The sequence below is a fragment of the Camelus bactrianus genome, chromosome 7, assembly GCF_048773025.1.
Source record: "Camelus bactrianus isolate YW-2024 breed Bactrian camel chromosome 7, ASM4877302v1, whole genome shotgun sequence".
Taxonomy (NCBI): domain Eukaryota; kingdom Metazoa; phylum Chordata; class Mammalia; order Artiodactyla; family Camelidae; genus Camelus; species Camelus bactrianus.
Genome location: NC_133545.1, coordinates 48,467,438 through 48,481,477, shown reverse-complemented (window position 1 = coordinate 48,481,477; position 14,040 = coordinate 48,467,438). Strand labels below are relative to the sequence as shown.

The 14,040-nt window shown below is 35.6% G+C and overlaps 1 protein-coding gene across 2 annotated transcripts in view; it reads right to left on the bottom strand.

Moving 5' to 3' along the window:
* The window catches only part of MACC1 (MET transcriptional regulator MACC1), a 56,168-nt gene that overhangs the window by 22,693 nt on the left and 19,435 nt on the right, over window positions 1-14,040 (bottom strand). The gene's annotated exons all lie outside the window — the stretch shown is intronic.

Below are 14,040 nucleotides of genomic sequence, written 5' to 3'. Positions count from 1 at the left end.
CCACTTAGAAATCAATCTGGTATTTCCACGAAAGATGCTTACAGCCTAGCAGACAGCATTGCCAATCCCAAGTATTTGTTCTAGTAAAACCTTGCACATGTGCACCGGACGAGATATGCACAAATGTTCATTATACTATAGTAACAAAAAACTAAAATTAATCAAAACATCCTTTGCCCTATGAATGGATAAATAAATTGTGGTGTTGTAATACCATGGAGTACCATGCAAATATGAAAACATGAATTACAACTAAAAGCATCCATACGTACTAACTGTAGCATAGCATTGCAGAGCCTCAGCCTTCTTTGCATATATGTTTTCTTTAGATCCTATGACAACACTGAAAAATGGGTTATTTTAAATTAGATTTTTTAGAGTATAAAAATGAATCTCAACAGTGGGGACATAACTAACCTATGTCAAATAGCTGGTGAGTGACTGTCCCAGACATAATTACTCATGCATGTTACAGCTTCCTCATATTACCCATAATTCAGGCCGCCATATAATTCACCCCTTCACAGACTCAAGGTTCCCAACAGTAAATTCTGAGATTATACCACCTTCCAGTTCCAATTTTCGGTCATGCTAAACCTTACTTCTTGTTCTCCTTCACACGTTAACTGTACCTCTTTGACCTCTGACATGTCTTTTTGGCTATACACTTCTTTGAAGTTCTTGGCATTTTATTTCCAAAAAGTTTATTTTTTAAAAGAAATTAAAGGCCTTCTCTGGTATATAAATGGGAATTAATTAAAGAGGAGGGGGAGAAGAGGGGAGTAGCAGGGAGGAAGGAAAAGAAAAGAAAAAGAAAGGGAAAGAAAGAAAAGGAAGGAGGGGTCATGTTTTCCAAACATAATGAATAAACAAATGCAAAGATTATCTCATAAAAATTCAAATGGTAAGTGAAGTGAGCCAGAAAGAGAAAGAAAAATACCATATAATATCACTTATATGTGTCACCTTAAAAAAAAAGGACACAAATGAACTTATCTACAAAACAGAAACAGACTCACAAACATAGAGAACAAACTTAAGGTTACCAGTGGGTAAAGGGGGTGGGAAGGGATTAAATCGGGAGTTTGAAATTTGCACCTCTTGGTGAGTGATGGAAATGTTAGCTATCTTGATTGTGGTGGTGGTTTCATAGGTGTATACATCTATCAAAATTCATCGAATTGTACGTTTGAAATATGTGTAGTTTACTGTACAAAAATCATACTACAGTAAAGGTGTTAAAAAACAATGCAATAGCAATTTTTTTCTCAGATAGGTGAAACTATATGGAAAGATTGGGTGAAAAGCAGAAATATGTACTATTCAATTTGCACTGAATCTCAAATTTCTTGGCAAATTCTCAAAATTCTGTGGTTGATTTTACCAAACATAATGTCCAAAACTAAAGCTCTTAGCACACCATAGGTAGCCAAAACTTTAAAATAGGAAAACTAAGTTCACATCCTTCTGCAAAATTAAACAAATCAAATTAAAATGAGAAAAAATATTTAAATTAAAAGGTATTTTTCAAAAAGATAAAGTAAATTTTAAATAGAAAACCAATTTATACAGAAATCTACCTAAACTCTTTAATTTCTTGGTGAGAAGAGAGAAGAAAGGAACAATTTTTACCCAGAATTCTTCTGAGGTAAATAACCCTTGATTTAAAAAATAGTTATAACCCAGTGGAATACAATTAGAAGTTCTCAACCACATAAGAACCAAGAATGATGCCTCGTGCAGCTATGCTCCTACGGGATCATAACATCTCAGAACCAAAGGCAGGAGGTGGTTGTTCACTGCAATTCTTTGTGGAATATCACTCTTGTCCAGTTACCCAAGTAGATTTTCACTGTCATTTAAACTAGTGGTTCTGAAATTCCGCCACATCAGAATCACCTGGAGGTTTGAACAAACACCAAACAAAACAGTTTGCTGGAGCCACCCTAGTGTTTTTGATCCAGAAAGTCTGGGGTTGCACCTGAGGATTTACATTCCTAGGAAAGTGGCCAGGTGATGTGATGCTGTGGTTGTCGGGGCACATTTTGAGAATCACATTCTACAACCACCATGCTTATTTCTTTCCCAGATAGATTTCTCCCTATTCTCTGGCTGTTCCTACTATCCTCCAAGAACTCTTTCTTCTCCCAATCATTTTGTACACACACACACACACACACACACACCCCTACCTCTCAGAAGGCTTTGTCCTAAATCTGATTTTTTTTCTTTATAAATGCAGGGAGAGATGGCATAAGAGAAAAGCCCTTGACTGGAAGGACCATGATGCTGGACAGTACATGTTTACACAGGTGCAAATAGCACAACCCACATTTATCATTTCCTTGAGATTTCTTCCAGTTAAACTTTATACTCTATTGCAATTGCTGTCCAAAATGGGAATTTTTTAAACTTTGTCTAAAGAAGCATGAGTCAGTCTTTGTTGGAATGAGTAAGTGGGAAAAGAGCAATCTACTACTCACTCAGCTGGGGACATGTTCTTGCCAATATGCCTTTCACAACATAATTATTCTGATTCTGCATGATCCATTATTTTTTTCCTTAAAGAACTGATGAATAAAGTTTTGATATTCATTTATTTTACTGTTTAAACTAGGCCTTAAGTAACCAGGAATAGTTACCAACTGTACAACCTAGAAAAAGATTCCAGATTTTTTTTTTTGGTGAAGAGTAACCAGGGAAGCAATACCATTTAAAAGAATTACCCCTTTAAAAATGTGTCCATTTGAAGTCATTACCTTTGTGGTAGTCATTATACACTGAAGATTGCTATTTTTAGCCCCCCAGTAGGTTCAGAACATTTTCCAACTAGTCCTTGAATACCTCAGATCTCCTTTATGTTTCTATGACCTGTACAGCATTTAACTCTTGACCTATGTGATACTAAAAATACTTCAACGTAGTCTATAACTCTTATAGGTGACAGCAGATGCTAAAATGTCAGAGGAGCTATTGGACTGGTGGACTTCATCCCGACAAAGACCAAACCTACCAAAATAAGTTTGTGCTCCCTTATAAACACAATTGGTGTAAAAGGCCTGAGTAGAACACAGAAGAATTGTAATCAGCTGATGATGCTCACCTGGTGTGATTTTACTGGACATTTTCATGGTGTGTGTGTGGCCTCATTGGATATTACCCCAGGACACCTTCTGATAGGATATTGGGCACTCTCTGATTGGTAGTGCATATACACTTACCACTAGCTATTAAATAGTTTGAGCATTACCTTTGGTCATTATAACCAAAGATTTAAAAGACCTGACAGGGAAAAAATATCATCAGTCACTTTTCCTAAGAAAAATGATTTTACAAGATTCTCCAGGGATGGCAGTGGGGATTCTGGTGCATTAAGCAGAATTAGTAATGCACAATAATTTCTGTGCATTACCAGTTGAATTAACTCAAAACATCCTATCAATTCATCATCTTGTTAATATCACCATGTCAAGACGTCCATCAGGTACTTTTTATTTTATCACGCTTCCATCACTGGTTGAGCTGAAGTTTCGGAAAATTACAATAATTGTGCAAGATAACATCATATTAGTGAGCACAAATCAGAAATGGAGAAATAGTAGATTGGAAATGGTTTTATGTTCAGCTGAATGATGTAGCTAAGAACTCTTCAAAGAAACCTTAGTCTCGAAGGGAAAGTGTAACAAGGACTCTAAACAAATACACAAAAGGAATATTTCAGGCTTGAACAATAATAAAAAATATCCATGATGAGAGCTATTATTTAAGAGCTTGCTACATTCCTGGCACCTTGCATGAATTTTCTCATTTATGACTTGCAACAATTCTAGAAAGTTGGTTCTAAAGGTAAGGAAATCAGGCTTAGGAGTTTATTTGACCAAGATTATAAAGGTACTAAGCAGTAGAGCCATTGTTTGAACTAAGGGATATAAGACTCTAGAGAACAAGCTTTTGAACCCTACACTATGCTTCCTACCCATGGGTCTGAACTTCCCTTCTTTTAAGGGAAGTGAGATTTGAGACTATGCTCAGGCTTGTTGCTGAAGAGTACCATCAAGCCCCAATTTTGACCCCAGGAGATCTTCACCAAGTTCACAGCAAGGCCCACAACATGAGTGTGTGAGCCATGCAATCACACAGGGCCCCATTCTCAGAATGCTATCTTGAAATAATTACTCTGTTTGAACAAGAGGTCTCATGTCTTCACTTTGCACTGGGCAATGCAAATTATGTAGCATTTTTTTGCTCCTGGAGTCGGCAATCCTTAGCCTTCAGGGAGGGTGACTACAAGTTTCTCTCAACCGACTTTCAGTTTCCACACTTCGACTCCTGTGGACTTGTATGTTCTAGCTCTTGATGGGGATCCAGAGCAGCACTTTCTCGTGAAGGCCCAAACAAACTGCTAAGCTAAAGACTGGACTTGCTCCTTCCTGTGAAAATTGAAAGGAGTAGCTAAAACATAGACCTGAACAGAAGATCACTCTACTTCTGCATATTGCAGCTATGACATGGGCTGAAATTTTCCTAAGATCACAGTTGTGTTAATGCTTCCACACAGAAGCATATCGTACTAACCTTCTAAGCCATAGAGAAAGGTTACTACTTTCATTGTGGAAAATATTTAATGAATTTGCTATCAAATACATGCTGTTGCTGTGTAATAGTGCTAGTGATATGTCTCTAAAGTTTAACTTTCAGTAATATATGTTCCTAACAAACCCTGGAAGAGAAATTAGCTACAAAACCTTTTTTTATGCATGTTCACACACATATAAACACACACTCTCCTTTTCTCTTCCTTGGTTTAAAAATAATTTGAGCATGCTTACAAATACTCAAATAACACAATGCACTTGAACAACAAGTGTACATTACTCTTCAGTAAAAAAAAAAATGTTAAAAAACAAAACAAGTAAGTGAATAAATTAGGGTGACACTTTCAGAGAGTTGGTAAGTAACCAAACAAGCTCAACTGCTGCAGGAGTTGTTGGATATGACAATGGGGGTATAGCAGTGACATTAAGCCATTTTCTTTGCATCATTCAATGCAAGAGAAGTTTCTTGGTTTGTGTTTTTCAAAAAGTACAGAGGTCAAGTACTGATTCAGAAGGGGTGGAACTATAGTTGGATCCACAGAGTGACTAATGAAGTTGAACCTGTAGGACTTGACTTGCACGGACCTTTCCAGGCCCTGAGCCTAATTCTATGTTTGTTTTCTTACACGCTTCGTACCCGACAAAACCCCACCACTTTATAATACTTCACATCATGAGAGCTCACTGTTTTTCCCCTATCAACAGTGTTTGTTTGCTTTTTCTTATATGTAAATTCATTTTGGCAAAGTACAAAGAATTCAGGCTTTGGAGTTAGAATTCTCTTGCTTCAAACCCCTGGGAATAAACTTGCGGAAGTTACTAAACATTCTGTGACTCTGTTTATCATCTGTGAAAAATAAAGACGAATAGTAAGTATTATTATCATTGCTGTTGTTGTTAATGAACCAACAATTCTTCACAGTGCTGCATTAATATTCAAAGAAAATACTGTATAAAAAGTGGCAAGACTAGGTGGTTCCCTTCCTCCTCCTCTGTTCTCTCCTTCATATTACTACTGTGCATATGGAAATAATTTCTCCAACTGAGCCCATTTCAGAGCTTCTCCCCTCACTCCAATGGCTTGAGACTCTGACCTCACTCCCTAAGGGAAAAAAGGACTGCTGACCAGTTGTGTCTTAGGACCCTATCTCCTATTTTTCATTCTTCATAGAACATTTTAACAGGTATTTGCATCACTCCTGCCAAAAAGACTGCTGGGCTCATGACAACAGAGGCACTGGGGAGCAGTAGGAAAAATGCAGGCCTTGAAATTAGACACATGTGTGTTCAAAGCAAAGCTTATAAATAAACTGGTCTGAGCTTCACTTTCTTAACAATAGAGTATAAAAATATCTAATTTAAACAGTGTTTAATGGTATGGGAATTACATCTCAATAAAGACATTTTTTAATAAAAGTTGTTATAAAGGTTAAACTAAAAACCATAAATCATAATTCCCCAATTAACACGAATCACTGCTTAAAATGATTGTTCTTGTCTTATTGTTCACATCTGTGCCAATTTTCTTGGTTTCAGCATGAGTAACAAGTGGCTACTGACAAAGGTACTTATGGAATATTGGAAAAGAGGAAGCACTGTGGAAGTTTAACTGCTGTTTTAGAGTGATTGATTATTCAGTTTGATAATGCTCTTTTAACCTCTCTAAAGAGGATAATTGAAAAGTTACTGTATTTTTTTCTTCCTAGATTTTATCAGTCCTTTTGCAACAAAATCTAATGTTTTTTCAGCCAACGCTTACCTTACTGTTACTAGATCAAGTTAATTATAAGAGTCCCCATATTCTTTGCCAGGAGAAAAACACCCTCTGACAGACATTTTGTGCACACCAGTCCTCCTGGGTTTGAACTTAGAATGCCAGTGTGAATCATTTACATAATGGACAAGTCTACCTTCTTAACTTCCCTCTATACCCACTTTGGTAAGAGTTTTTATCATAAATGGATGTTGAATTTTATCAAATGCTTTTTCTGCATCTATTGAGAAAATCATATGGTTTTTGTCTTTTCTTTTGTTGATGTGGTGTATCACATTAATCGATTTGCATATGTTGAACCATCCCTGTGACCCTGAGATGAATCTGACTTGATCTTAGTGTATGATCTTTTTTATGTGTTGTTGGATTTGGTTTGCTATTTTGTTGAGAATTTTTACATTTATATTCATCAAAATTATTGACCTATAATTTTCTTTTTCGGTAGTGTCTTTGGTTTTTGAATCAGAGTGATGGAGGCTTCATGGAATGAGTTTGGGAGTATTCCCTCCTCTTCAATCTTTTGGGAAAGTTACTTATTTGTTTTTATTTCTCTCTTCTTTCTACCGTATTGATAAGATTTTCAATATTCCCTTTTGTTCCCTATTCCAGGTTCCTAAACATACATCACATTTCTTTTCAACCTCCTGGTGAGACCGTGGAGGATAAAAAGTATCAGTTCTCCTTAAGAAGCAGAAAAACTGAATCTGAATCGCAAAAACATGGTTATTTGTGCAGAGGTCTATAATTTTCTATCATAAGGACTAATATAAGACTGACAAATTGCTCTTTAAAATTCTATCAATATCTCAGCCACTTATCTGTTGTAAGCTTTTATATAAGACTATATTAAAACATTTATTATTCCAAAATATACCTTCTGGTATTCTAATAACCAAAATGAGCACTGCAATGAAATACAACCAAAGAGACATAAAGTAATTGAAAATGACATGTAATCATGGAAGGGAGACTAGAAAACAAGGAAGGTTCTTAGGATTAGGTTCAATGTCCAACCAAGCTTAGGATGAGATAGCATTTATAAAACATATGGAAGAGAACAGAAACTTTCCTTTAAACAGATTTTAATCTATGAAGAAAAACTGAAAAGAAAATCAAGTCTTCTTAGTCAAAGGGAAGATGAAGACAGAGAACAAAGTGAAAAAATTTGCTTTTAATATTTTAAAATCACTGTGAATAAAATTAGATAACAGAAAATAAAGAGACTGAAAACAAGAGAAATTTGGCAGACGCAAGAAAGAGATCATCTAATGTAGGTTAACTTAAATTTGCAGAAATTAATAATAGCTAACAATTACTAGGCATACTCTGTGCCAGGCAATGTTCTAAGTACTTTACATCTGTCATCTCCTCGAACTTGCATAGCAGTGCTGTAGGGTATGTGATATTATTGTCTCCATTTTGCAGTTGTGGAAACTGAGATATCTAGAGATTAATTTACTTACCTAATACACAGCTAGGAAGTAAAAAAGTCAGGAGCCAAAGCCCAAGAATCTTGCTCCAGAGTTCATACTCTCAACGACTACATGCAGAGGACACTGTGAGCAATGTCCCTGAAGACCCTAATGTAGAAAGCCTTTGAGTAGCTCTCCTGAGGGACCAGCTATAAGAATTGTCACCACGTGGACAGAACTCTTGTCATATCCCTAATGGTGTTCTAGTTCAGTGAAGCTCTGCTCATTGATCACTTGCATTGTTGTCCTTCCTAACTTCCTCATGTTGCTTCTTCACAACCCTTTGCAATCTAAGAGCATCTCTGACTCAGGCGGAACTTGTGAACAAGGGGAACTTTTTGAGTTTTCCAGTATAAGTAAGATGAGGCATTTACTAACAACATTCTAAATGATTCCAGAAAACTTCAACAGAAAAAAAAAAATTGATCCACAAATATAAAATATTTATTTGCTCTACTAAATAATTAAAAATCAAAATAAATTATTATCTTAATCAACAAAACAATGAGCCATGTGAGTTTATGGCTGTGATCAGGATGGAGAACCAAAAAAATGTAGCATCCTATTAAAAAGTGGATAAAATAATAAAATAAATGAACAGGAGCCCAAAATAATGAAAATATACAATCAATCAGTTATATTTAAATCCACCAGGAAAGTTATTAAGATTCTATGTGGAAGCTTTGAGAGTATTCACTTGAAGAAAACAAAGATGTCCAAGGACTGGTTTGAAGCATTTGGATGGTTCTGTTTGCAAGAAAGTAAAAATGAACTTATAAAAATTCCTTAGGGAATCTAAATTATAATTTTTTTAATTATTCATAAAGACATTCATCACCACACAATTTTAATGCCAAAGTTAATTAGTATAAATATCCTGTAATGTAGACAAAATTGAATAGATTATGAAACATCACCTCATTAGAATATTAAGCAGTCATTAAAGATAATCTTGATGAAAGTATGTTTATAAGACTATGGGGAAAAGGAAAAATTTAAACGTAGTAGAAACCCATGAAAAATCATTAAGAGAAAAAAGACTGTGATATTCAAAGACTGACACATTCATATATGTGTTTGGTGGTAACACTCTTGATACTGATTTTCCTTTTTCTTTTCTATATTTTTCATTATATTATTGATTATAAAAATATTACTTTACATAGAGAAGGCAATAGTAATTAAATCATAGCTAATTTCTAAAGAGGGATATGTTTAAAATAAAAACAGGATGAAGAGGAAACCAGAATGGGAACAAAGAAAAATTCTTAAAATTGATACGAACATTAATATGAATTAATATTTCATGGAAATCCTTTGAATCCAACAATCCTTTCACCCTACAGGACCAGCTGCAAACTAATCCTACTACTTTTTTACTACCCCTCAACTTCCTCCCCTGCAAATCTCTCTTGCTCTATTCATAGCTTAAATGACAATAATGGTCATTACAATCATATTCCTGCATGCCCCCTTAACTCTCCAAATATTCTGCAAGTTTCTTCTACTAACCAGTGGAACCATAACTTGGTGAAATCCAACACTCCGCCTACTTACAATAATCCAGAAAGCTTCTTGTAGCTTAAGAAAAACACACATATATAACCACAAGTGGTTAGCTCTTAATTTTGCCAGGCAATCTTACTTAATGTGCCTGGCATATGCATATATATATAATCCCCCGTTCTCCTTTCTTGTTGAATCTCCAACATCCTTCTCGACTTTCAGTTTTAGCTGATGATCTTGCTTCTTGTTTTATTGAGGATTAAAAAAAGAATCAATCAGAGAGAATCTCCACCTGTTCCTACCAATGCATTTTTTGAACTACCTGTATTTGGACCCATATACTTGGGTTTCTTTCCTATTACTGTGGATGAATTGGTGGTGCTGGCAGCCAAGTCCCTCTCCTCTGCAGGTATGTGAGTCCCATTCCTACTTACCTACTCAAAGAAATGCATCAAAAACTCTCCATCTTTCTTACATCACAAGTGTGTTCTACTCTATTGCATCTTTCCCATAAGAATAAAAACATGCTGATACTTTTGACATCTTAAAAAAAAAGCCAACCAACCCTATCTTGACCTTATTTCACCCCTTAGATCTCACCCTAATATCCCCCTTCCCTTTACAGCAAAAAATACATTCTCTCCTTACCCATAATTATGTTTTCCTCTCTCTCATCCCCTCCAATGACTTTTACCCATTCCCTGCTCCATCAGAAATGCTCTTATCAAGGCCACCTATGATCTCCCATTGCCAAATTCAATGATAAATTTTCATTTCTTGTCTTACCTGACGCATCGATATCATGTGATGCAGCTTAGCATTCTCTCCTTGAAGTAGATTATATCACTCAGAGCATATCATTCATGTGCTCAAATCCTTGCAATGTCTTCCTTTCTCAACCAAGTAAAAGTCAAAGTCATACAATCTATATGGCTCTAGTCCAAAACATCTGACCCCATTACCTGTCTAAGATCATCTTCTATACTTTCTTCTTCTTCACATGACTAGAGCTACACTAGCCTTACTTGCTGTTCTTCAAACACAGCTTCAAGGCCTTTATGCTTGCTGTTTTCTCTACCTGAAAACACTCTCTCCCCAGATATCTATGGTGACTTCCTCAGCATCTTTAGATATTTACTAAAATAACACCTTATAAATGAGGGCTTTCCTGGCCTCTCTATTTAATAATTCTACACACACTCCTTGTTGCATTTCTTTGCCGTATTTTTTTTCATACCACTTGTAATTTCTAATATGATATATATATATATATCATATTAGAAATTTTATATATATAAATTTTATATATATAAAATATATTTTATAATATATATATATATAATTAATTTTTTTATGTCCTATCTCTCCCACACTAGAATGCAAGCACCATATGGTGAAGATTTATTCCTTTGCCTATTTTGTTCATTGTTGTATCCTTAGATCCTAGAACAGTTTCTAGTATCTAGTACATACTCAACAAAATATGCAGTGAAATGAAATAAATGAATGCATTTTCCCTTGAAAATTGAGAAAGAAATGAGCTGGATTAACAGACCAAAAGTCATATGCAACAAATCAATGGAAGTCTGTGAAGGTTTTCCAGATGGTTTGCAAATCTGGCACATAGGCAGCTTACATGGATGGCTTTCTTGAAAGAAATGCTCACCACAGTGTGAAAGCTCTGGGAAGACAACCAAGAAATTTCATATTTAAGTTCCACCATCAAGTAGTTGCAGACCAAAGTGAGAGAGGCTGCCTGCAAATAGGAGGTGCAGTAAAGAGACAGAAACATAGAGTCTCACACACACACACACACACACACACACACACACACACAAACACAGACAGAAAGAAAGAGAGAGAGAGTTCCAGGAAAGTTTTCTACCTTCTAACCTATATTATTATCCACGCTATATATGAGGATTAAAGCACCTCATTATAAATGAGTAGACTGGACAATCACAAACATTTTCAGTCTCCTAAATCATCTTCAGATTTGTGTATTTGACAGCTAGTAAATGTCTGGATTCTTTCTAGTCTTTACATCCATCTGTGAAGATTTGAATAGCTATTCTTAACCTAGCCTGATTATCAATTTTAAGCATTTGTTCTCCAAGCTCACAAATACAGTTACACAAAATTATATTCTAAATAAGCCGCAACTGGCTATAACAAACTCTTAGCTTGACTGAGGCCAGTCTTTTGTATTCCAAAGTAACTTAATCATAAAAGAAGGACATCTATGATATGGAATAACTATATAAATATGTGGTACTCTAAAGACAGATAATTATCTAATTTGACATGTGATAGCCACAGGGTCAGGCTTAAGATGGTAAAAAATAAATCAGACTCTTATATATGTTTGTTCAAATATATGTATACTATATCATTTTTGTCTCCTGAATATCAAAGATATTTACAGTCATGCCACATTAAATGGTTAATTGTGAACAGTTTTGCCCTTAGCTTTCTTTGTTCAAAACATTTTAATTCTATTACTTTAATTATTATTTAATGTTTGTATAATATTTAAGGGCACAAATTAATTAATAAATTGTTACTGGATCTTGACATTAAATAAAAACTTTTTTTCTCAATACAAATTTTTCACAACTGACAAATAAATATGAGTTAAGGCATAACAAATAAACATTCCTCACTGTTGATTCTTTTTTTCAGAAAGGAATTGGCAGTGTCTTTTTCCATTCCCACAGCCTGCACAGATAATTCTAAACATGAAAATTCTGGAGCAGTTCATGGCTTCAAAACAACAATAAAGCCAAAATCGGTTAGTTTTTGTCAAACCGATAAAAAAGGAAAGATTTCCATTGCAAGTTTTTTTCTAATAATAACCTACGTTTTCATTTTTGAGAGCCTGCTTGTGAACTGTTAATGACAGAATGATCAGTGATTGTACTCCTGTGACTTCTGCTGTTACAAAATTCAATTTGATACTGACAAGAAAAATGAGTATTACTCCCAATATTTGCTTTCTGTTTTGTGAAAAAGAAAAACAGTATTTCCTTGCAAAACACAAGTGGTACTGTGACACAAAGCCCATAAACAAGGGAAGGTATTAAAAACTTGGAAAACAAAGCAGCAATATTTTATGAATGACTTACTCACCTCTCTGTCACACCAGCTGCCCTAATCTGAACATTCACCCTTAGTAGACTTTTTATCCATATCTGCAAATTACTAGCAGTAACACAGCTCCTACTGTATCACTCAGGGTCCAGTAAGGAAAATAGAAACCATATGAGGTCTTTCAAGCAGAAGGAAGTGGAAGTCTGAAAGAGGAAAAAACAGACTGTGAACTAACCTAGATATTGAAACCTGCAAGAAGCAGCTACTATCCCCAGGGCCAAGGAAACAAAAAAGATAAGATAGTAGATCCCACGAGCCCACTTGCTAATGCATTTGTGTGATGCCTCTAGAGATCCTGGAAACACCAAGCAGGGGCCCCATGTCAGCACTTGGACCACAGTGAAGACGCTGGAAAGAGGTGGGCTGCTGGAAACATAACTGGACCCTGTGTAAGTGGTGCTGGAACTGCTGAGGAGGTACCACTCACTAGAACTGAGGTTACCAAGGGTCCCTGTTGCAGGTCTTGGTCCTGGTATAGCCAAGGGTGTGCCACAAGGTGGGTGCTGGAACCAAGGAAGTAATCTGTACTATGCTACTGGAACACTGGCCAGAGGATGCTTGGAGATAGTTTTTTGCTACTGCAAATATAGGCCCAGAAGCTGAAAACAGGAATTGAGTCACTTTCCCCCTCTTTCATTTCTCAGTCTCTTGCTAGGACCTCCCATTGGCAAGACATAACTGTAATCTTACTGGCAATAAAAACCTGGAAAGGCAATCTGTGGGGTATCAGAAACATACAATATATAGAAGAGTAGAGAAGGGGAGAAATGAAGGCTAAGGGCAAACAGGCAAATGGCTCAAGTATCCTATCTTCTATGCCATTTTTTCTGTAGTATTTCTTTAACATGACTCTACCTAAATTTGCTAATGACAATTTGGCATCTCATTTCAATAAACTTAATAAATAAATAAGAAATAGACAAGGATATTATATATATATATATGATGTAATATATAACTGTGATTTTAAACTAGTGATTTTATTTAAGCCTGCTATTGAAGTAATTCTGATTTGTCACGTTTATTAAAGGCACATTTACTAGATTTATGCAAGTTACAAAATATCTATCTTTACTTACTGTCATGAAGCCATGTTAATATTCTATTTAAACTTTCATTTAAATGTAAACTTTCTGTTGACATTCCACTTTATGATGTTATTGAGCAGGTAATTTATGCAAGAAGTACATAATCAAGGAAAACTTATTACCTTGTGGTACATTAAAGATGACCTCTAATTCAATTCTTTGCTATCCACTCATTGAGATTCCCCTTGGATCTAGACTGGCTTTAGTGATTTGCTTGACTAATAGAATGTAGGAGGAGCAACGTTCTGAGGTTTCTAAGTCTAGATCATAAAATATCTTGGAGCCTGTGTCCACTTCTCTTTGAAAACTTCCTCTGGGTGAAACCAGCTGCCATGTAAGAAGTCTGACTTCCCTGAAGCCACCATGCTGGAGAGACTACATATTGGTGCTCTGGTCAACAGTCCCAGCTGAGCCCCAACTTTTAGTCATACAAGCAAAACACCAGGAGAGAATGT